At 50.2% G+C, this 24,692-nt stretch overlaps 1 protein-coding gene and 1 long non-coding RNA gene across 4 annotated transcripts in view; both read right to left on the bottom strand.

Moving 5' to 3' along the window:
* Nucleotides 1-24,692, bottom strand: part of SRRM4 (serine/arginine repetitive matrix 4) — a 288,447-nt gene that overhangs the window by 88,635 nt on the left and 175,120 nt on the right. The window lies entirely within an intron of this gene.
* On the bottom strand, nt 7,534-9,349 carry LOC122463053. The gene is made up of 3 exons (XR_006286031.1): nt 8,843-9,349; nt 8,578-8,698; nt 7,534-7,865 (listed from the first exon to the last, which is right to left on the bottom strand). It is a non-coding gene; the product is annotated as an uncharacterized LOC122463053 (long non-coding RNA).

Here is a 24,692-nt window from a genome sequence, read left to right as displayed (position 1 = left end):
AGCCCCAATGCAGTTACACCTGGGATGAAGCTGTGACCGTCATAGGGCGTTGTTCTCATTCAGCCAGGCCATTCTCCTACAACGGCTATTTCCCTGGGGCTGAGAGAAGATGGATACAAGCTATGACCCTGAGCTCAGCAGTGTGTGCCATGACACAGAGTCCAGTCCTCCGAGATGCTGAGCCCCTCTTGTGAGGGGCTGAGTGTCCTCAGCTCCAAAGGACTTCAGAGAGACTCCGTCCCTTACAGTTGGTGTTTGGCACCTTGCTGGATGGGGTCCATAGTTTGCAAATGATAATGCAAAGCACAATTAGATATACATATAGTGAGAGGGAACATACAGTCCCTGGCCAAGTCAGTCTGAGTGCGGAGAGCCTGGGAACAGAGTGGGGAGACTCTCCTGGTTTCCCCACTAAATCCCGCACCAAAGGAGTCACTCCCGTGGGAAGCTGAAGGGTGCTAAGGCTGTGAAGGATGGCTGGCTTTGCTGAGCTGCCCCTATGACGTCGGCTCTTACAATCCACTGATTTTACATAAGCCAAGCTGCCAGGATTTGAGAACATCCGGCTAATTCCTGCTCAGCTGCTGTGTACCCAGAGTGCCTTACCGATAATCTCCTTCCGGGTGTTCCATGCAAGGGACGGGGGGAGCAAACAGTAAAGCTTATTGCTAGGACTTATAGGGAACATTTCCCACCTTAACTGTTCCCATTTGTTCTTGATTCGTGAACATTGCATGGATTTTTCCTGCAATAGCCATATCTGCAAGCAACGTGGTTTAAGTCAGCAAAGCCAGGACATGATTTTTCTGCTTACTTCACCTATGGGGAATGGCTAGAGCAGGAGATTCGGAGTCAGGACTTCTGGGTCCCATTCCAGATGCTGCTACTGACTTGCCTGGGAAAGTAATTTCACCTCTCTATGCACCCATCTTTAGTTGGGTGTAATAGTAATTTCCCAGCTCACAGGGATGCTGTGAGGCTTAGCTAACGTTTGCAGAATGCTTTGATACCCTCATCTGAAAGGAGATTGAGAACTGCACAGTACCGCTGCTAGTCACATTTAGATAATCCAGAATTATTCATAAACAAAAACCTAGAGTATGCAAACACATTCATGAATTCCTAGGATAACCCCAGGAAAATAGAAGAATTAGTCTTTTGTTAACAAGTTATATAGATGCTATATCTATGGGTATCTATACGCACATGAAGGGCTTAACTCACAACATTTGATGCATATAATAAGGGTTAGGTGGATTTATATAGCGCCTTCCAGCTGAGGATCTCCAAGTGCTTTATGAACGCTTAGGTCTCTGTTCATGCAAAGTAGCTCCATCTCTCTTACAAAATGGCACAGATGAATGGTTTGCCCGAGGTCACGCAGCAAGTGGCCAAGCCAGGAAGAGAGCTCTGCTCTCGCGATGGCCAGGCGGCTACTCTAATCAGATCCACAATTGTACAGATTCAGATTTTCAGACCTGAAGGGACCATTCTGATGCTCTAGTCTGACCTCCTGCATAACGGAAGCCAGAGAATTTAATCCCAATCATTCCTGCATCATGTCCGGTAACATGGGGTTGAAGTAGGGCAGGTCCTTTAGCAGGACATCCAATCTGGATTTAAAGACTTCAAATGATGAAGAATCCAACTCATCCCTAGGTGCATTGCTCCAATGGCTCATTACGCCTCACTGGTACAGTCTAGCACCTTGATTCTAGTAATTAATCTTTGTTTCTAGCTACTGGATCTTGTTATGCCTTTGTCCTCTACGATCAGATATCTTCTCCTCACCTTAGGAACGTATAGTCCAATCAAGTCACCTCTTACTCTTCTCTTGGGTAAACCTAGTAACTGAAATTTAAGACTCTCCCACTAAGGCAGCTTTCCCAAAGTCCAGGTGTGCTCGGGTTGAGGTTTTTCATTCCACTTATTAGCGCTCAATGGCGGCGGCAAACTCCATAGGAAGTGAGATGGATCCAGATCCAAACTTCAAGGTGTTTGGATCTAGGCTTTTGGTCTGGGTAAGTGCGTCTCTGTCCAGGACCAAATTCATCCCTGAGGCACACCCCTCCCCTGCAGATCAGCTAAAGCCAACAGCACTGAATAGGATGTAAATTAACGGGGAGTCTGGCCTTGTGCAGATTAATGCAGCCGTATATTTCTGGTGTTCTGGGGAAGGGAAGATAAAGGTGCATTGAAAATACCACATGGTTTAATTAATGCACATGCTTTTTATTCTATAGGTTGTTCAGATTGTTAATTATTTTCTTTATAAAAATAATTAGTCCCAATCAAGGCAGAAGCTCTTCAGAATTACAGCTCATTAACCACTCTCACATTTTTCTGTTCTATAAGAAGTCATGCAGTGCTGATGAAAATTATAGGCCCTCGGAATTGGCATTAAATACAAATTCAGACAGTGTTACCATCCTATTACCATCAACTGCATCGACTTGGCTTCGGTAATTGCAGCTGGAGATGGAGTGCAAGGATTACTGCTCAGTACAATCTCGGAGCACAAAGCATGCTGCCCATTAGCGTGTCAGAAACAATGCGACACAAGGCACTGAAGTCCCCTAAGTACATCATCGTTAAAGGGACAATAGTCCCCAGAGACAAAGGGAAGGAGGGAAAACAGGGCAGCTTTTCAGGCTCTCTTAGAAAAGCAGGGTGCCTCAGATTCAGCCTTGCCCTCCCCATAAAACAGGGTCACTCTTTTGTCTCCAGCTGAGAATACACCGATCTGTCATGTGGCCTCCATGGCCTATTGACTAGGAGAGCATCCCAGACCCTGCCCGACTAGTACCTGGAGTGAAAGCTGTAGGGAATTCAGAAAGGATGGCTCAGGGATGTGTAGCTGTCAAAGAACTGGGCGTGCTCTCTCTCTCTTCAAGGCAGCACAAGGGTCCTGCAAGCTCCCAGGAGATCTCCATCCTGGTCCTCCTGCTATTGGTATCAATGTACAGTCCTGCAGCACACTGCCCTCCCCCCCCGCCCCCCCCCCCCCGGGAGCTGCAAGTGCCCACAGACTCAGGAGCACTTGGAGTTCTGTCTGGGAGGAGACAGTTGATAGGGATTGGAACCAGTTGCCATGGGTCCCGTGTTGCAGGAGGGATTTCTGTGCCATGTTCCTGCCCTGTTGCCAGACGCCAGGCTCAGGATAGGAAAACCAGCCTGGATTCCCTCCTTCTGGGCTGGATGAGATGGACCCCTCGCTCCTCTGCATGGTGCTGAAGACCAGGAGAGAAAGCTCAGGCTGTGACAGACCACATGGGAGTGGCACAGAGGCAGGTGAATAATAGGAAAAACAAGGAATTACTGAGAAGGAAGGAATTTCCCTTTACCCTGTAGAGGCAGAGGAGGCTTAATTCACTGGATGATCTCTGTGACCTTCTGGTGTTCTGCATCGTGGTGGCAGGGTGCCATAGTAGGTGCAAGACTCCCAAAAACTCTGTCATGCAGGGAGCCCCCCCCCCCACCCCGAGCGGCCAGTGATGTCCCAAAAGGCCAGGCAGTATGACCAGATCACCCTCCAGGCAGCCTTCTATAAAACCTCATCCACACGAGAAAGTTGCACTACTCCAGAGGAATCCCCAGGGGAGAGGAGTGGCACAAACACCCACTCCTTCTTCCTTTGGAGCTGTCCCAAACACTGCACCTCTCTGCACCGGGGGCGGGGGGACGGACGGACGGACACCAAGCTTAGAATCTTTAACACAAGAATGAGGAAAGCCAGCAGGACGTTTGGACCCATCTGCTCCCCATAATCTGTCTCGGCTCCTCTTCTCCTCAGAGGAAGTCATGTGGTATCATCCCATCACAAAATGCATGTTTGCTGGCATTCAGCAACGGATCAGATCTTTACCTTCAAGCTCAGACATGGGCTCTTCTCCAAGTCAGGGCCGAGACAGAGCGCGCGCACGCGACATGTTCACTGCTATCCATCCAGACTATACTGAAGAGGAGAGAGGACTTCAGTCTCCAAGGGTTGACAGCCTGGCACCTTTCACTAGATTCACTCAAAGCATTTGTTGATGCTCGAGGGAATATAAAGAAAGCAGGAAACCCTGCAGAACCCTTTAGCGGAACTGAACATCTACCCAAGCATCAGAGGAACCCAGCGACACACATGAAGGCTATGGAGCTGCGCTGGAGGAGCCAGACATCCATCTCTGGTCCAGCCGGTGACAGACCGTCTGGCCTGCTTGTATCGGTGTCAACACCACAGCATCCAGCACAATTACGCTTCGCGGGCACCTGGCCTCCAGCCTCGCTTTGATGCATAGACTCAGCAGGGGAAGAGGTTCCTACCTGCTTTGTCTCTCATTAGACACTCACTGTCTGCTAGGAGAGGGCTTCTGGAAACTGCACTTCAAGAGCATTCGGGTCAAATCGATACCCAACCAGTTGAGAGAGGCGGTGGCTGCTGGCTGGGCTGTGTCCCGTCCCAGTGCCTGTCCTTTGGGAGCACAGCGTTCAGCTGCCCTTTGCTTCGATTGCCTCCTGGGAGCATTCTTAGCCCACTGAGGTCCTGGATCCCTCTCCTCACAGGCAGAGAGCGCTCCCCGTAGTTGGCCACTTGTCAGCTCTGGTTTGCAGCCCTCAGCGGAAAGCTCAGGCTGTGGCTATCGGCTAGGCCTCCCAGTCTGCCACAGCATTCGGCGCCCATCTCACTGCAGAAATGAAATCTGAGCCCAGGTTTCCTCTGGTGTCCAAGTCAGAGAGAGACCCAATTCCAGCAGCGGCGGCAAGCAGCAGGGGACACATTTTCACAGCAGAAGCCCTCCAGGGGGTTGAGCCTTTGGGATCCTCCTTTCAGTTTATATCAATCAGGGAACGAACTTGCCTTCAGCCCAATTACACAATCCAGCAGAGCTAGCTCTTTGTTCCAAGAGCTTCACGGAACAATTAACCCTCTCCTCCCCAGTTTTTACTGCAGGGGTAACTTCTGGGGCAAGCAACTTTCCTTTGTAGCATACCTCAGAGCCCTCAGGGCTGGGAAGTGCAGTCCCAGACAGGGGCAGCCCTGTCCCAGTATCTGGCCCATTGAGTTCAGTGGGAACAGCACTTGCTTATCTGAAGCCAAGATAGCGCGCCCCATTTCACTTCTCAGGAACCCACATGCCAGCCTAATAGCCACTTCCTCCCAGAATCCTTAGCTACCATGTGCAAATCATGGTGCCACACCATGAGCAGCAATGGGCCCCCTCCAGGTGATTATACTGGGCCCTGGCAGAGGGTTTGAGGAATGGAGTGGACTTGAAGAGTTTATCAGCTTGTTCCATCTCCAACTGCTATGATCCCACGCCCTATAGGTTTTCTTCTAACTAGCCCCAGTATCCATGGCCCATGTGAGTGGGCAGAGAATCGGAGACAAAGGAATGAGTCAGCAGGAAATAACAAAACCTGAACTGAATCCAGCTCGTTTCAAACCGATTCCAGTGTTTTATCATTAAATCACTCCTATTGACTGCACAATGATCCTGCCACACCCACCCAGCCTCCCTCCTAGCAATGATTTCCGCACAAAAAGGGACCTCAGGGTGAATCCCCCAGTGCCCCTGAGCAATCAAGCAAGTAGCTACAGCTTGCACCAGCATATGCTGATCACACTTAATTTGCACCCAGGATACCAAGGCTAATTACATCAGGCCAGGGTGCACCTAGAAGGAAGCTGTCAGGTGCATTTTCACAGAGCTCAAGCCACACCTCCTCCTGTAGTGATCTGCTCCGCAGGAGTCTCGCCCATCATTAGAAATGACCATTAAATGCCACACTCCGAGAGTAAAAGTCAAGGGGTGGAGGAATAAAGTCTGCCACTGGCAGCAGCCCAGCTGGCTATTAATGGATCTCGGGTCCTGACTGGAGTTTGGTGGCTAACACTGGGACTAAAACAAGGCCTGCGAGGGGAGCGCCATTAGGCGGCACTCAGGTGGTTTTTAACTTCTTTACCTCCTCACCCGCATATGTACATGATCTCTGTGTCTTTCATCTTTGCAGGGGCAGTTGGGGACAGGTTCCTGTGCTGAGACTGTAGGGAGTGAAGCCATTAGAGGCTGCAGGGGCTTCCCAGCTCTCCAGATCCAGCCCATTAAAAACACATCTTTCTTTCTATATTTAAAGTGTGTGTGTGTGTGTGGTGGGGGGTGAATTTGCAGGAAGCGAGGGCTTCCGACCACTGCATGACACTGGGCTGGTGGGTACCTTGTAGCTCCCCTAACCTGCCCCATACCTCCCTCTGCAATGCAGCCCCATGCACCTGGGAACTGGGACTGTGGATGCTTGGGTATGTTTAGGAGACAGACAAATGAGTTAAGGCACGGGGGTGCATTAGACTCAGCTGACGTGGGGTGGCCAAGAGAGAACTGATCCAAGCCTAGCTTCTCTTATGCAGGTGCAAGCTTCCTCGGGGGGGCGGCAGGAGCAGCATTTGGCCCCATGCTGCTGGCCTCTGCTGGGCCACTCACAGGCCCCTAACCCGGATGAAAGTAACTGACATAGTTTGAACGCTGTGACCCATTATTTACTAATACATTCACTTTGTCTGAGCACGATTCTCCAAGTCCAAACCCCACAGCCCTGGCGTTTCATTTCCCCCCATAAGGGTTGGGCTCCCAGATCTCTGGTATCTCTGGAACAAAAACATCAGCTTCCTTTGTTCCCACCTCCATTTCTCCCCCAACAGCCTGCCATGCAGATCCAGTTATTGCTGCTTCTTTCTTCCCTTTAGGATGGTTTATCGGGCAGCCTTTTTTCTCCGTCTCCCTCACACCGGAGCACTTCATTAACTCAGTAAACATGCTGCTGATGGACAGACAAAAGCGGCAGAAGGGGACTGCTGGCTGTGGCCGCTCAGATAACAGCCCGAGTCGATGGAGCCTGTCACTCCTGCTGGCCCGCTCCTTGACAAGGCAGACAGCTGCCGGGAAGGGTAAAGCCAATTGTCTCTTGACCGCAGCAAGACCGGTAGGGGCTGGTGTCTGGGGTTTGTTGATTGCTAACTCACGACTGAGGCCTTCCCCAAATGAAACCACAAGTGCATTGCAGGAACAGTAGCATCCCAGCTGTTGGCAGTGGAAATCATAGACTATCAGGGTTGGAAGGGACCTGAGGAGATCATTTAGTCCAACCCCCTGCTTAAAGCAGGACCAATCCCCAATTAAATCATCCAACAGATTTTTACCCCATATCCCTAAATGGCCCCCTCAAGGATTGAACTCACAACCCTGGGTTTAGCAGGCCAGTGTTCAAATCATTGAGCTACCTCCCTCCCCCTGCAATTTTCTGGTAAAAGCCCTTGGTTCTCTGAGTGTTTTTCAGCCATTTATGTTGGCAGAGTGGATGGCCATATGGTACCGTGACCCTCACCCTCTCCCTCCCTCCTGGAATTAGGAATTAAACATCAAGGGGTGTAAAGGCACCAAACACATGCTTGAAAACCTGATCGGAAGCACTATCAACCCAATCCCTAGCCTCATAAACTCGCACTAGTACAGCACAGATAGGCTGTTTCCAGAGCCAAATTCTCTTTATTCATAATCATTCTTGAGGCACATGATATAGCGACTCCATTTCCAGGTATCAGGAGGCCTCGATGCCGCTCCCGCCTCCCCCCATGCACCTCTCTCTCATTTAGTGACAATGTCCTTTCCACTTCTGGTTCCCGCTCACGAATGGATGTATTGATTGCCAGAGGGGCCTGCTTGTTGAAGCCAACCAACTTCTAGCAATCCATGTAGCAAAAGCTAACGTGCCCCACTGAAGCTAGAGCTCAAGCCACCTCAAATTGCTTGGAGGCAGAACAGAAGATGGTTAAATAAAGCCAGCATTGCAAGGGATCTTGCAAGAGCCTTGAAGATATCAGCCTGGAGGGAGAGAGAGACCTATTAGATTATTTTGGGACTAGGTGACACAAAAATACATAGTCCCATGGAAAGTTTTGCGTGCCATTAAAAGACCTTGCAAGTGAAGCTCTAGGCATCAGGACCCTTGGATAGTGTTATAGCCCTAGATTACATGGTTGTTTATTTCTGCTCTATATATTTCAGTTCTCAAATCATATTCATAACAATGGGAAAGCTCTAATGTGCTAATGTGACTGTGATACACCTATAGGGCTCAAAGCTGTATGGATTAAAGTGTTTCGGTGGACCAGGCCCGAGCGCTTAGCTCCTTGCAGGACTGAGCCTGTGATAGCTGATGGCAAAGAAGGGTGTAATGGGTGATCCTGAAAAAAAAAAACAACCAGACAAAAAAAAGCATGCACAAGTGTCCATTTGCATATGTAATTACTAGGGCTGTGCATTCCACTTTGCAATAAATCCGAACCTCTCCGAATTCTATAGCTTCCTCCCCCAGTAGTGAGACTTGAGTTCACAGCAACACAAGATCTGGACTCACTCGTGTATTTCCCCCACACAGGAGCTGAATCACAAAGACAAGATCAGATCCCTCATTATTTCAGTCCCATAACTGACTCCCAAAGGCATTTACAGAAAGGGCTGTGAAAAATGCAAGCACAAATGCAAAGAAACTCAGCTATGACACACACAGCCGGTGAGCCTACGTAATGGTTACCAGTTTTGCACGGACACATGAATGCTCAATTTCACGCCCATGCTGGTTGCATGACTATTTCTGCAGGACCCCGCATGGACAATCCACCTCTTCACATCGCCTGCTGCTTTGTGAGAGTTTCCTGCAATGAATGTGGCATAAGTATAAGAGAAACAGCTATATTCTTTCCTGCTGGAGTTACCGATGCTCCCCTGAGGCTGTGCAGTTTGTCCCTTCACTGTTAATGACACAGTTGAATGGCTGAGCTGCTGCTCCCCCCACATACCTGATGCTGAATAATTGATTGATTTCCTTGTTCAGACCCAGGGCATGTCAGTATTCTTGGAGATCAGGCGTCTAGATTCAGTCTTTTTAAAGACGGAGTTAGGTACCAAGGGGAAAAAAAAAAAATTCAAAACACACCAACTTGTTTACCGCTCACATGATTATTTGTGCTGGATGTGGGTCTGAACCAGATCCCTACATCAGAAAAGCCCTTTCGACTCTGGTGAAGTACATATTGTGATCTAGACCCAAAATTCAAAACCCAACTTTTGCTTTTCACCACACACACAGAGCAGCCATCTACCTTCACTCTAAATTAAAGAAAGCCAGCAACAAGAAAGGAAACACACACACACACACACACACACACACACACAGAGTCTCTATGAGAGAGAGAGCACAGTGTGTGCATCTCCTGTGTTACATGCTTCAGGGATTCAGAGAACAAAATGGCTGCCATCGCTGCAGACAAGCAGAGTTATTGAATGTGAAAAGGTGAAGCACACACAAAAAAATTCAACGGATTGCAGCCGCACGCTACATACACCACATCCTGCCTCTGTAAAATGATCCAAACCAAATCCTATATCCAAACATCTCGAAGCCATGTCGGAGTGCTGTATCTAGCACTTCAGGCCCATCTCTCGTTCAAACTCAAATGATCTTCCATAATTGGAGAAATCAATACAGAAATATATTGACAGAGGGAATCTCTCTATGGCTAAACTTGGAAAGTGAAATCCACTGTGAAAGCACCCCTTTAAATCATAGCTCAGCTGAGCTTTTTCCTTCAGATGCTTGTACTCATTTACTGTACTCTGTTCCTCTGGGATTGCATGCCACTTGTTTTGAACACAAACACTCCAAGGAGGTGACGCAACACTCAGCCATGCTAAAGCTCTGAGGGATGCTTCCTTCGGCTCTGAACCAGACTTCTCTCCCAATACACATTACAACATTTAGAAACCTGTTTGCTCTTCCTTTGCTTCATGTTAATAATTCATGGAAGCATTCAAATTTATTCTGATCAGGTCCCACCCCCCTTTGCCTCCCCACCCCGAACTGAGATCAAGGCTATAATTATTTTGTTCATATTTTTGTTAATGAAGAGCCATGAATTATCCATGAAATATTAAATATGTGTCATCAGCTAAGCAATTAGCCCCAAACTCTCTTCCCCAGCATCCAGCCTGAGCTACGGGTTGGGGAGTCCCTCAGGTGCTGGGGTGTAGGACTGCTCCCAGCCAGGCAGCAGAGCCTCTATGGGTATGTCTACACTTCAGTTAGACATGAGGGTTTTTAATCACAGTGTAGACATATCTTGTGACTGCTCAGGTAGTCTCAGCCTTGCCTTGCCTGTTTGCCATGTGCGCACCTGCTCTGCATGGGAGGATGGCTATCCAGCCCCATATGGTGTGCTGGGAGCTGTTGTAATAGCCGGCCTACAAATGAGCCCCTCTGTGAGCCCCTCTGTGAAACGCGAATGGGAGTTCATAAGGTGTCACAGTAGCCTATAACAACAAATCCTGATTCGAAAAGGTGCCGGAAAAGGGACAAAACGACTGAATTAGTCCAAACAAAGAGGCCTCCTGATACAGCTTGAGGACTGTGTAAAGACTGTGGCTGGTGAAGAAGAAAAATGTGGGGTGGGAAAAATCAATGAACCAAAATAGACACATCAGAAATTAGGCCTAACTGGTGGACACAGTAATGAGAGGCTATTCCGCCCATCACTCCCTTTGGGGGTCCTTAAAGACCTGGTGAGAAAATTTCACCACTGGAGTGAGCTTCATCATCATGGCTGCAACCCCCACTGTCTCCTGGGACCTTCTCTCTCCTAGCCCTGAGATACTCCCTCTCTCTGGCCGATCAGGTCAGGATGTCAGATGACATTGCCACCTCCACCGGCTCTGGCTAAATTCCTAACACGTCCTGGGATGTGAGACTTTGTCCACCCCTCACCCCAGTGTGTCCTTTTCTTTACCTACCTTACTACTTTTTCCTTTCTTTCCCCTTTTTCCTTCTGTCTAAGAAGAGCCTGGCTTAGTCAGACAAGATGGCATATTTTGCAACATTGCTGTGAGCCGGTGACCAAACAGAGGCAGCTAAAAGCAATGCCCTGAACAGTCTGATGCTGGTACAGGTCTGACAGATCTCCGAGTGGCTGATAAGACCCTGTGCTGTGCTCTGAGGCTCATGGCCAGCTTCATCTCCTCAGAAAGTGAGTTCCAGATTCACGGCCCGGGCACCAAGAGAGTTGTGTGTCTGCTCAGGGGTCTGACTCCTTGGTGAAAATTCTGTTGTTCCAGTGGAAGATAGCCATAGCAGGCAGCCATGCACATGTGGGGTGAGGCGATCCCACAAGGTAACATGGGCCATTCCCATGGAGGGCTTGAGCCCCAAAACTGTGACATGACCCAAGCGGGTTGGATATTTTGGGTAAGGTCAGGGGAAGCAAATGACCTTTGGGGTGATTTTCCAGACTGATCCTCTGAACTGTTAGAAGTTCCCCTACCACAAGATTCTGGGTGCAGAGCATTGCAAGAGCAGCAAGGATCCTCTGTACAGGGATGAGGCTTTATGCTCCTGATGGTAATGGTGGAAGGGAAATGACTCCCTCTGTGTCCCTGCACCAGCATGCTCAGAGAACAGGCAGCTCCATAAAGAGCTTTCAACTAGCACCTGCATCATGCAGCCCTCTGCAAAACCACAGAGCCATGCACCCAGTTCTGTCACACACCGACAGTGTCTCCCATCACCAGTTTGGTGAGGAAGGGCCTTCCTTCCAATATGAAGAACAGCCCCTCAAAGGCCACATCTGTGGGCTAAAAGCCGACGTCTACCAGCTCAGTTGGGAGCAAGATCCATTGTTCACAACCAGTACGGCCCAACAGACACACCCAAAAATGGGCATCAGAATCCTTGTGGGTTGACCCACGTCCACATGGGCTCCCTTCCAAACCACTGAGTCTGCATCACACGAGGGTCTTTCCCAGTCAGCATAAGAACTGGATAAAATGCTCAGAAACAGATGCCCTGTAGCTATTTTTCCTGGCTTTATGCATTACTGTAGGTCTTAGCTCTTGTGGGTTCTTTTTACCCAGGGCTACCTTGCTCCCGGTCTCGGGCGACTGTTTATTTCTATTGCAGACAGAAACAATCTCATGTTGGTAGCAGCTGAGGACTCAATCAGCTGACAGCAGAAGTGACTCCCAGCAGGTACGGCAATGCCCTACAGGGTTTCTCTTTCTGTTAATTTTGTGACAAGGCGGCACTGGCTCCATTCTATCAGACTTGCAGATTTGCAGCCCAGCAAGGGACACGGGCTCCAGGGAACTGAGTGATCAGGGGCAATGTCAGGGCTCTGTTTGGATAGCAAGACACTGGCATCTCTATCACAATCTGGGGAGGCATATAGGAATGGAAGGGGTATCCCAGGACAGGAGTGATGGCCGTCGGGGAGCTGTGCAGAGGAAGCCTGCCTATCACCGCCCACTAGCCCCAGACACCATCAGCCCTGACATCTTTCTGGCTAGTACACTCAGCATCAGAGGGCTGAGCATTTTGTTGTGGTTTACCTTTGCCACAAAGGGAAATGAAGATATCCCTGCCCGCGTCCCTGAGGACAGGAGATGATGTATAGTAGAGGAGATGTGGCCAACGACAAAGATTTCACATTTGCTGTTGGCACGAGGCGTCTGGGTCCCCTTTTATAGGGTGATTAATGAGGGAACACAGCACAACAGAGATGAGACAGCCTTGAAACCGTGTGTACTATCCTGCCAGCCAGTCTTCTCGGTGAATACATCAGCATCCCCAGCGCTGCTCTGTCTGACACAGTGGCTTACTTTGATAACAAGGGAAACAAATGAAGCTGGTGCTTCCAACAATGTGCCCTGGAGCAGCAGATTGGACTAGAGAATATAGGGTGTTGGCTGGAGAGTTGAAAGACCTGGGTTCTAGTCCTGGCTCTGCTGAATAACCTTGGGTAAGTCATTGTCCTCTGTTTCTCTTCCCACCGGTCTTGTCTGTTTAGATGCTCAGCTCTTTGGGTTTCACTGGGTTAGTGCAGTGCCTTGCAGAATGGATCCTGGAGCTCCAGGCCCAACCATAATACAAACAAGAGCAGTACTTAGGCCTTCTCCTGGAGCTGTGGGGTGCTTTCTAACTCCCTCTGCCTCTGCAGTCAGAAGGTGGCTCATTCTAAAGGGGACAACTGCTGGGTCCTGCAGCCATTCACCAGCTGGGGTCCTGCCAAGGCTTTGCCAGGCCACCAGGTGAGCTCAAATACCTACTTCTCAGTGGCTCAAACTTCAGACCTGGACCTTAACTGCCCAAGAGCTGGGAGGTGCCTGGACCCAACCCTGCTTTGTCCTGCTCACCACTGCAGTAGTTAATGTAAACCCAGCACACCCCGGGAGGCGCAGAAGGAAACAGCCAGGCGTAGAAGATGTCTCTTAGCTCAGTCTAGTTAGCGTAACAAAGAGAAGGTGAGGGGGTGACTCGATTACAGTCCGTAAGTACCGACATGGGGAAACAAACAATGGACTCTTCAGTCTAGTGGAGGAAAGTCTAACAGCCCAGTAGCTGGAGGCGGACGCTAGATCAGTTCAGGCTGGAAATAAGGTGTAATTTTAAAACAGGGAGGGCGATTAACCATGGCCCTCCCTGTTTTACCAAGGGCCATGGCGGATTCTCGGTCACTGGCAAGTTTTAAATCAAGACTGGATTTTTTTTTCCCCTTTCAAAGCTCTGCTCCAGGAATTACTGTGGGGCAGCCCTATTGCCTGTGTGACTAGCCCAGGGGTTGGCAACCTTTCAGAAGTGGTGTGCCAAGTCTTCATTGATTCACTCTGATTTAAGGTTTCGTGTGCCAGTAATATATTTTAACGTTTTTAGGTCTCTTTCTATAAGTCTATAATATAGAACTAAACTATAGTTATATGTAAAGTAAATAAGGCTTTAAAAATGTTTAAGAAGCTTCATTTAAAATTAAATTAAAATGCAGAGCCCCCTGCGCCGCTGGCAGGGACCCGGGCAGCGTAAGTGCCGCTGACAATTAACTTGCGTGCCATAGGTTGCCTGCCCCTGTACTAGATGATCACAGCAGCCCCTTTCTGGACTTGAAATCTATTAATCTAGAAAACCAGGGCAGGATCCCCACTCACACCCTGCAAGGAGCTCAGCGGGCTCGTTAGCCCTTGACCTTGTGGGAGGCTAGAAGCAGATGAGGCCTGAGCAGGCAGCAGGGGGCCTAATTAGGCAGCTGCTCGATGTACAAGCAACTCCCACTGAAGTAAATGGGAGTGGCTCCTAAAGCAGCCACTGTGTAAGTGGGTTCAGTCTGCTGTGCCCTTGTTAATGGCATTGTTTGTTGTCAGTGCGGTAATGGCAGGCGTTACGGGGGGTGGAGACTGGGTTATCCAGCTTGCCCCCTCCCTACCTGCAAAGTGGGACCCTGTGGCTCACCCACAGAGGCTGCTCCAGATGGGCTGGAGAAGGGGAAGCATGCTGTGAAGGTGATGCTGCCCCTTTCTACTGGGATCTGCTCGTTTCACAGAAGAAGAGGGGAAGTTGGGGCCTGTCTACCCTCCAGATGTCACAGCCAAATTTTCAGCAAACTCAAGAGACACAGTGGGGATTCGATTCTCTGCCGCCCTGCAGCTTGTGCCGTCACAGAACACCTGTGGCAAAGTGACAATAAAACATTTCCAGATCAGGATGGCAACACTGGTGTAAATGGCCCCACAAGGGGCAAGGCGATGGAGGACTGGCCCTGGATTTCTACTGTTGTAGGCATCCCATTCTCAGGCCTTGTCTGCACTCGAAAGAGTTTGCTGGCAGAGCTGCACCATGAGCAAGACAAGCTCCTACTCTGAAAAAAATGCCATGGGATCTTCAGTGCGCCGCACACTTACGTCTCATCCTTCATCTGCAGATCCCAAAGGGAAGGCACAGTATTCTCCCCATTTTAAAGGTAGGGTAATTGAGACACACAAAGTAAGGCTGTGTCTGCATTAGACACAACCACGTCAATGAACCTGGTAGTCTCAGGAATGGACTCCAAACACTGCCAGAAACTTAGAACGTTCAGTCCTGAGCCGGCCTGTAAGCCTGCCCAGAACAGAGCCGCCTCCCCTAACTCTAAGCCCTGTGCTCCACCCACTAGACCACAGCTACCCTAGCTATTTAGGAAAAGCAGACAGGGTTTCTGTTTGTAAGATCTCATCTAAAAGACCCTGCCCAATATGCCGCTTGGCGCCCCAGAAGGAATAAAGAGAGGGGAGGCTCTTTAGTGGTGGTTCCACAAAGCCCATGTATTAAATTCTGTGGTTTCTCTCTTTTTGCCTGCTTGGTTTCTATATTGCTTCCTGTTCCTTCTCAGGATAAATGACCTCCCCGCTCATCATCATTTGCCTCAATGGAAGCTGCTTTTCAGGGAGCGCTATATAATTGTAGTGCTTCCAATAGGATAGCTGCTCCTTTGAAGACTTTTCTTTTTAAATATAGCTGTTCTTCACAGATTTTTTTTTTTTTTTTTTAAAAAACCCTTTATTTCTCCGGATCTTACCTAGGAGATCTCAAAAAAAAAAAAAAAAAAAAAAAAAAAAAGAACACTACCTTTCACCAGATTTGCTTCCAATTTCCTCTCTGAACATCTCATCTCTTTCATGGAGATTCATTTGCCCTTTCACATCGGGCTTGTATTTTAACTAGTGAATGATCCTTTTCAGGACTTCTTGTGCTTTCAGTTCTTCCTATTATAGCCTAATCTGCCCTGCACCCCTTTTCTTTGCAGCTTGGGGGAAAGAGCTTGTTCGACTTCAGCTGCCAAGGGAGGGCAGCTGCTCAGCTTGCAGAGTCGGTGATTTCAAATACACCGCGTCTGCTAACACAAATTCATGTGCCTCAAATAAAATTTGAATTTAAACATGGTGGGCCACATTCATCCCCAATGGATCTCGGTCATCTAGACAGATTGTCACGAGGGGTCTGTAGACAACAGATCTGTCTCTAATACAGATTGACCTTGCTGGATTAGGAGGTGCAATATGCTACTGCTCTGTAGGGGTCACCATCTCAGGGTTTTCAGCACCTGGGAGCAATGGAGTTCTCTGGGCACTTCATCTCCATGTGTCTAGGCATTTCTGCCATGCTGACCACTGTGGTCATTATTGATTCCCCACAGGCAGAGGCTTGCCAATCCTTCCCCCACCCCGGCATTTTCCCCATGGAAGCTGATAGCCTGAACCTGCACTGAATCTAGCCCATAACTGCTTAACCTCACAGGGGCATGCAGCATGATCCATTCGGTACTCCACTCCCACATAACACCATTACATCAGTACCGAGTGCCAAGCCCAGCATGCTGATATAGACAGAAAGGTGCAAGGACTGAAGAGAGAGGGGTAGGATCCCAGGACACAGCTTTGGGGAAGTGGTGAAAGTCTGCTTCCCAGAAACGTGGTTAAATAATGAATGCTGTGTGCTTGTAACCGCTTCCCTCAGACTACACCGGTGGCACCTTGATCTCATCTGGCTGGAGCCTTAGCCAGCTCTTCATTTCATCCGTCTTTCCATTTTTATACTGTGCTCATTACCATGGCATCTGAGCACTCAGGTCTCATCAAAATCCAACTAACCACTGGGAAAGTCCATTGGACCTTCTCACTGGCACGAACCATCTCCCTCTGCTCCACCCATCTCACGTGCAGAGTAAGGGAGTGGAGGGGTGGGGGCAGGAACAGACCCCAGCAGCACCTCACTCTACAATGCCGCAGGGCAGAAGAGACTTTCGTTGTCTAGTAATAGCTCTACGTAAACTAGGAGAGAAAGGACAGAGCCACTCACAAGCGACAGCCTGTCCTTACCTGGCTGGTGGATGTGTTAAACGTTTCCTGTGGGCAGTACTGACAAATCTGAAAAGCTAAACGGGCGTGAAATTATTTGAGCGACTTCTGTTCTGAGTGGAGATGCACCAAGGAAGGAGAGTGCAGATATAGATTAGGTTGTGGTTTGGGGTTGGGTCCGAGGTCAAATCAAGGGTAGGGCTTGATCTTGGATTAGAGTCTGATCAGGTCAAAACCTGATCTTGATCTCTGGAGACTTTGGGCCCTGAATGGCAAGATTTTTGTCAGAGCAGCTATTCTTGGGAGATTTCGGCTACAAGTGACCCTGAAAGAAAACCGACCCCCAATGAGTTTGGGATCTGACCAGAAACCAATCCCACAAGGCAGATTCAGATCCAGTACTCTGCAGAGCCAAAGAGTTCAGATCTGGGGTTCCAATCTGGACACCCCTTTAAATTCGCTTTCCCACATAGTCACCCTTAACTTGAAGGATACATTTATAAGTAGTGTTAAAGGATTAATAAATCAGAAGATGTTCTAAGCACATTGCAGCCATAAGTATGAACTATTAATGGCTATAAGCACCCTCAGCAGATGGTGTTACAGATGGGTAGAAGTCTCTTACTGGCCTGCTGGACCCTAACAACCTGTAATCATCAGCCATTTATTCAAACATCGATTACTTATTATTCCCTTATAAACTATTTATAAATGCATCTTCACTAGAACTTTGGAGAGGCCATGTAGCCCAAAGGCACCAGATGACCTGGGTTCTAATCCCACTTCCACCACTGGCTGCTCCATAACCTAGGGCGATGTCTCTTCACTCCTTTGTGCCTTTCTTTTCCCCTCCTGCCTTTCGGTGGCCATGCCTGTTTAAGGCAGGGGCTGTCTTTTACTACATGTACAGTGCCTACCCCAGCCTAACCTCAGCACTGATATGGGCCCCATTGCAATCTCACAATCTTTGATGCATTTATCCTTGCAACTCCCTTGTGAAGTAGGGCAGTGCTAGTCCCATTGTACAGGTGGGAAACTGAGGCACGGAGTGACTAAGATCTTGTCTACACTTGCTGCGGCGAGTAGCGTACATAGACCGTAGACATAGCTAAAGGCAGGCTGTGTTTGCACTTGTTACTGAGGTGCGTCGCTACGTGAAAGGCAGTGAAAGGCTCCGGAAGCGGGGAGACAGCTTCCCAGAGCCTTTCCCCCGTGGAAGTCTTTCCCCGTGGCGAGGAACGGCTCTGGCAGCGGGACACAGCAGCGTGGATGTGGGAGGCACAGCTTGAGCGCGCAGAAAGCCATGTGGCATCTATGCCTTGGGGGTTCTGGTGTGGAGGGCACTCTACTCGCCCGAGCCAAGCCTCACGGACTACACTGCTACTTCTAGCCGAGCTAGCTTGGCATGCAGTGTCTGTACGCTACGTGCCGCCACGTGTGGAGACGTACCCTGAAGCTACATGTCTACAGTTGGAGCTAGGGCTGAGAGTCCAGCTCGCAGACCTACTTGCACTAGCTTGCATCGAACTAGCGAGCGAAAAATAACCTCGCTGGATGGGCTGGTGGCCCTGAGTACGTACCCACGGGCAGGTTTGTGCTAGGAGCAGCTAGCCCACCACCGCCCACACTGCTACTGTCCATGCACGTGCACAAGCATGTCTACAGAATCACACCCCTTGCTCCAACGACAGATGTAGCCTCAGTGACTCGTTCAATCACACAGAAAATCTGGGGCAGAGGAAGGAACTTGAACCACCGACTCCTGGGTGCCAGGCTAGGGCCCCAAGCACTGGACCGTCTTTCCTCTGAACACACTATGGCCCCAACTGCAGTGGAGGCTTGTGGGTGTTCCTGTAAAAGAAGGTCATTTTATGGCTATCTGTAAGTCTCAAATATCAATGGGGCCCCAAAACACAAGCGTCCTTTACATTAACCGTCTGGTTTTCTCTGTGCTATAGGACTCTCACTTTCTCAGTGCAGGGCTGAAGAATGGCAATGAATCAGCAACAAAAAACACAGGCTTCATTTAATGGCACATTCCAGCTTTCAAATGATTAAGAGCTACAGCGGCCAAAAAAAAAAAAAAAAAAAGAGGAAAGGAAAGGAAAGAAAAAAAGGGCAGCCATGCCTGAAATGATTTAATTTTAGCGATTCCAGGTTTGCCTTTGATAGGTTTATATTTTAAAAAAATTAATAATGAAATTTACTAGTTGAAGATGCAGTGGAATGGAAAGGGAAAAAGCTGGGGAATGGTGGAGTGACCGATAAGTGGCCATCAGAGGGGGTTTAACTTCAGGATTAGGCCAAATAGGGAACTAAATTGCCAGCTGAAGATTTGTGGAGTGCATGGCAAGAAGACAGGGGGCAAGGTCCTGGCAACCTTACTCCCCAAGTATCAGAGTAGGATCTTCAGACCCAATCCTGTCATCCCGATTCAGGCTGAGCTCCCGCTGTCTTCAATTAGATCCTAGCCTCAGTGCGGCTGCCAAGATCGCAGCCTCAGAGTGGGAATTATTTGTATTATAGATGCGTTTAGAGGCACCAGCAGAGATCAGGGCCCCAGACAGTCAGATTGCGAGAGGCAGTGCCTGCCCTGGAGACCCAGTCTAAACAACAAGGCAGGCAAACTGTAAGCTCTCTGGGGCTGGGACTCTTTTCACTGTTTGTGCCTGTGATGCTTAGCACAATGGAGCGCCGGCCCTGAATGGGAACTCATAGGCGAGCTTTGGTTCTAACTTCCGGGACTGCTGAAAAACAAATGAAAGGGAACAAACATCTCAGGGCGGATGAGGGAAGAGACCCAAGGGGCTGGGGTTTCCCTACACAGCACAGCCCTCTCATTTGAAGCAACAGTCAGAAGTTCCTAAGCAACCAGTTGCATCCCCATCACTGGCAGTATTTATTATGTAGGACCTGCAGCATGCCAGGGCCTTTCCCAGCCCAGAGAGGCTCACAGGTACGGCACGCCCTGGGCCTTCACCCCACACATGCTCCTCCCCTCACTGGACCCTGAAGAGGACAGCATATGAGGGGCAAGAATTAGCTGCCTTTGTACATAACTAAGCTCTTACCCAGAGCTGCAGGTAACTGCTAACTGGGGATGCGCTCCTGCTCTGTTCATCCTGCCCTTTATACAGCTCAAGTTGGCTTATTTCTTCCTTCCTGTCGAATAAAAAAAGTCTTCCCCACACATACACCCTTGGCTTGGCCTCCACAGTGGGAGACGCTGAGTTGGGGCAAGCATCTTATTTCTAATCACATCTATTTATCTACCCAGGTTCTTACAGCGGGGCCCATCAGTGCAGCATTGGCATGCGCACCAACATAGTGCCCTGCGGGGATCCCTGCGCCCTGACTCACGCCGGCTGCAACTCCCAGCTCCGCACCCCTTCCTCGCCCTGGTGACGTGCTGTCTAACTCCAAAAGCACAGATAACGCCCTGCTTCCTGCCAAGCAGAGGCGGGGCTGAAGGACATGGAAGACTAGAGCTGTCCTCAGGCCACAGACTGCAGCAGACAGACAGACGGACAGACAGGGCTGAGATCCCCGCAAGCCGCATCTGACACAAGAGGAGGTAGTGGGTGTGCTCACATCTCCCTGGGGCTGGCCCACGCAGGGCTTTTCAAATGTGATGGACACTGGCAGTCCTGGTGGCTGCCATAGGCATGCACCTGGGAAGGGGGAGGGGATGTGTGGGCCCCTGCCAGCAGCGGGGGCGGGGAGAGGAAAGGCACCAGAACCTGCTGGCATCAGAGATCTGGCGCAGCACAAAAGAACCCCACTTCCACGGAGAAACAAAAACTCATCTACAAATTCCATTCACGGGCCTCTTTCTATTATCCCAGGCCCTTGGCGGCACACAGCAGCCCCCTGTCTGGGAGCAATGGGACTCTGCCCTCCTAGACAGGGTGGTTCCCAGAGCAGGAACTCGCCTGAACAGCGGTCATCGCAACCCAGTCTGGGGACTGGCCTTCCACCGATGCAGGAACACACTCGCACAGCCAACGCTCTGGCCCTAGAGCGCATCACAGCGGCTGGGCTGGGTGCTGGGCGGGGGGAAGGATCCTCCCACCGCCGGCCATGGCTGCTGGAGTAGCTGCCACGCTGCATTCGCGATGGCTGTTGGATCTGTGGAGCACTCAGGGCTCCAGCCCCAGCTGGGCCCTCTCTCTGCCCAATCCCTGCTTTGCAGCAAGTCTCACTAGCTGGCCTCCATGGGGCCTAGGCACACTCCAGTTCCCTCCCTTCCTGCACTGCAGAACCCCACTGGGTCCCAGCAAGGGGCCCCTAGGCAGCCTGCATGAGGAGGGAGGATTCGCACCAGGACAGTAACGGTCAGTGCTCAAGTAGCGTTCCCTTCAGTGACGTCACGCTGGCGTTGTGCCTGCCAGGCAGCACCTTGGCCATCGCAGCCCAGCCCAAAGGAGGAGTGGATACAGGCTGTGGCCAATGTCCTCTTCAGTCGGAAAGTCTCCCCTCGCACCTGCTTCTTGTCCGCGGGGGATGATCCCCTAGGGTCCAGTCGCCCTTCTCCCCCACAAGCCAGCTGGGCAGATTCCCCTCGTTGGCACCCAACTGCTGGGGCTGCCAGCCTGCCCACAGCAGCCCGAAAGGCTCCCAACGGCGAGCTTCTGCTACAGCTCTGGCAGGACGGAACGACAGCTCCCGTCAGTCACAGCACAGACGGATCCCGAGAGGGGATCGCTCGCACTCTGGCACCAGCCAGCCAGGCAGGAGAACCCCCTCGCCACCTCCAACATCTCCCCGTCACGGTGTGTGCAACTGGCGACAGCTCCAGCCCCTTTCGCTCGGGGGCAGAGGCTTGTGCTTTTAGATCCGGAGGGCTCTGGTGTTGAAGGGAGTCGGGTGCTAATTTCTCTTCGGCGCCTTTGGCAAACGCAGCCTAAGTGACTTGCCCAAGGTGGCCCAGGGAGCTGGGAACTGAACCCAGGCCTGCCCATTCCTAAAGCCAGGGCTCAAAGATCCTGCTCCCCTTCCCTTTGAGGCAGTACTTCTCGCTCACAGGCTGGAGCACAGAGGAGACCACATGCCACCCAGGGCAGGGAAAATACAGACAGGGAACAACCCGCCACATATGAAGGCAGGAAACAAACACAACCTGGGCTGAGCCCGCTGGTGGCCATCTAATTGCATCTTTCGAGGCAAGAGATCCCCTCCCCATGGCAGCATTAGCCCTGGGGACAGGTGTCGCAGCGCACTGGAAGGAAAGGATTGTTTTAAATAAAACCGGTGTTTCAAGTAGGATATTATGATTAGCCGTAGCACCTACCGGCCCCCAGCCATGATGGGGGCCAAGACATGCCGGGCACAGACACAGAGTGAGGAAGTGCCCTGGCCTGAAGAACTCACAATCCAACTTGAGCCAAGGGAGCGTAAGAGACAACAGGAATGCTGGGAAAGCGGCTGTAGTAAGATCGGGTTTGTAGGCCAGGAGTAGCCAGGGGACCAACTGTAACATGCTCTTTGCAGCCCACCAATCCCCCGATACCGTTAAGAAGAACCCACTGAATTGCCGTTTCACGCCCTGGGGATTCAAAGCAGAGCCTGGGGGTAGGGACCAGGGCAGAGAAGAGCAGCAGCTCGGTGAAGTGCCCCTTTAAGAGCCGGTGAGCTATTCAAGTGACAGACGTTCAGGGGCTGGTTCGGGGAGACTAGGGCTCGTGGTCAAACAGCCTGCTCTTGTGCGAAGGTGGGATAAAGGGAGGCCTTCGGATAGCTTTGTTTAATCTGCAACAGGGGCGGTTGGGGACAGGTACGGGGGACGGTCGGGGAACCAATTGTCCTCAGGCAGTTCTCTGTGTCCCAGACCAAGCACCTTCCTCAGCTTGGCTTTGCAAACCAGCCAGTGTTTCCTCAGAGAGGTGACAGAGCTGGAGCGTGTGCTCTGTCCCTTTCCTAAGGCCTGCAGCATCCAGCCATGGTCTAGCAGGATGCTCTTTCTGAGTTCCTGGACATGGGGCAGGCAGGGGACCCTACCATATTCAGCCATTTCCTGGCTGGATGCTTTGGACCGGCTCTGCCTGTAGGAGCCAGCATGCCTGCCCTGAATAATGCTCAGGTTCCAATCGGGATCCCCTTAGAACAGGCTTTATCCATCTCTCCCCCCCCCCACACACCCCCTTTAGGGCATTTGAAATCCAGAGCCTGATCTGGGTCCTGGGTCTGTGTCTGAGTCCTGTCTCTTACTGCAGGTTTTGGAGGAAGGGCTAGCTGTTTCTGCCACTACTGTCTTTCACCTGCACTAAGAGGAATGTCTGTAAACAGCTTTATTCAAGGGTGAAATCAAATATTTATATTAACTGCCAAGTCTGTTTCCTTCCTGCCTTTGACACTAATTTTCTATCCAGCCAGTGGATTTTTCTTTTGCCTCCTTCCACCTCATTTACTCCCCATCCCCCTTTTGAAGAAATGATCAAAACCCACGTCTTCCCTGCTGCTTGCAACCAGGGAATGGTTGGTCAGGTCCTCACACTGGTACTCAGGACCAGCTCCCCTGCATCGGCTCCTTGTCTCCTGTTCCTAGCTATGCTCACAAGCCTTCGTCTTGTAATTAGAGCTGAGTAGGGTTGTCGATGTGAATTCCACCATGCCTTTACCAAGCCCCCAAATTAAATCGGTGACTGGATGCGAGGTGCTGGTATGATCCACTATAATGAGGAACTGGATTCAGTTCAGGGCTGAGTTTGGGTCTGGACTTTGAGCCACCTCCTCCAGAATTCAGGGTTTTTGGCTGTGTGGATCCAGTTATTCCCATCTGTAAAGGCAACATTTTCACAGATTCAATGGGTCTGTTTGTATGTCCATCCTGGGCTTATTCCCATGGTATCTGAGCAGCTGCAGTGGTTTGCGAGATAGGTTGTAGTCTGAACACGTTACAGAATGACATAGCAGCATATCCATGTTCTCTCTGTGCCCATGGATATTTAACACTCCTATCACTGCCGTACCCACAGCCCACTGTCAAGGTAAAGCGTTTGTGAACAAAGAAAGTGAACAGAGACATGACCCTAGTGAAACTCGGCTGTTTTGCTTGACCAAGGCTTATGCAAATATTGCCTTTGGCTCTGATCCACATGAGGATTGCAGCTCCCGAGTTTCAGGTTTGGCTCAGAATTCAGAATGGTTCAAACTGATGTGCCTACGTGAAACCAGATTGCTCAACACAGATTCTGCAACATTTCAGTGTACAGCTACAAGTCAGCCCAGGGGTGTTTGAAACCAGGCCCAGATTCAAGAGCCCTCCAGAAAAACTTTCAGCCCAAAGGCCAAGAGTATCAAGTCTGTATAAACCCCCACACCAGGTGAACGTCGTCATAAAACCTTGATGCAGGTGAGCACATCATGCGTCTTTACTCAGACCAGAATCGGCTTCCCAAATGCAAACATGCCCAAGTTCTTTGAGAGCATCTGAATTCCAAACCTGGAGCCAATGCTTGCAAATGGCCCCTATACTGGGGCAATCCAAAATCCCCCAGGCTTTGGGGGTGGGGGGGAAAGGGGGCTGTAAAATCTGGCCCGGCATTTTAGATCTTGAAACCTTCTCTGCCCACCACCTGTCCAGAAAGCACTAAGAGATGAGAGATTGGGTGTTGGCCAGAAAGGCTCAGTTCCTGCAGGACACCAGAGCTCCTTCAGCTGTCATAACTTCCCTGGGAGTCTCTATCCCTCAACGGATCAGACCGCAAAGAAAAAAAAGGTAGTTTTCATTTTGCAGCAAGGATGAGAAATGGGCACGGCTCCAATGATGTTCATGTACCTGTTACGATTTATAGCCGCTGAGGATCTGGCCCTGAATATTTTAGGCAGAGGTTAGAGGCAGATAAACTCTTCACACAGGCCTCTAATTCCACTTCCCGCCCTATAAGTTTCAGGTCTGATCTCCTCTCTTCAGTGTAAATCTGAAGCCAACAGATTTATACCAGCAAGAGGAAAAGCAGGCCCATTGCCTTCTATCTAGCAGCTGTGGAGGAAATACTTTTC

This window comes from Chelonia mydas, chromosome 15, assembly GCF_015237465.2.
Source record: "Chelonia mydas isolate rCheMyd1 chromosome 15, rCheMyd1.pri.v2, whole genome shotgun sequence".
In the NCBI taxonomy this organism is placed as follows: Eukaryota; Metazoa; Chordata; order Testudines; family Cheloniidae; genus Chelonia; species Chelonia mydas.
This window is presented reverse-complemented; position numbering and strand designations above follow the sequence as displayed.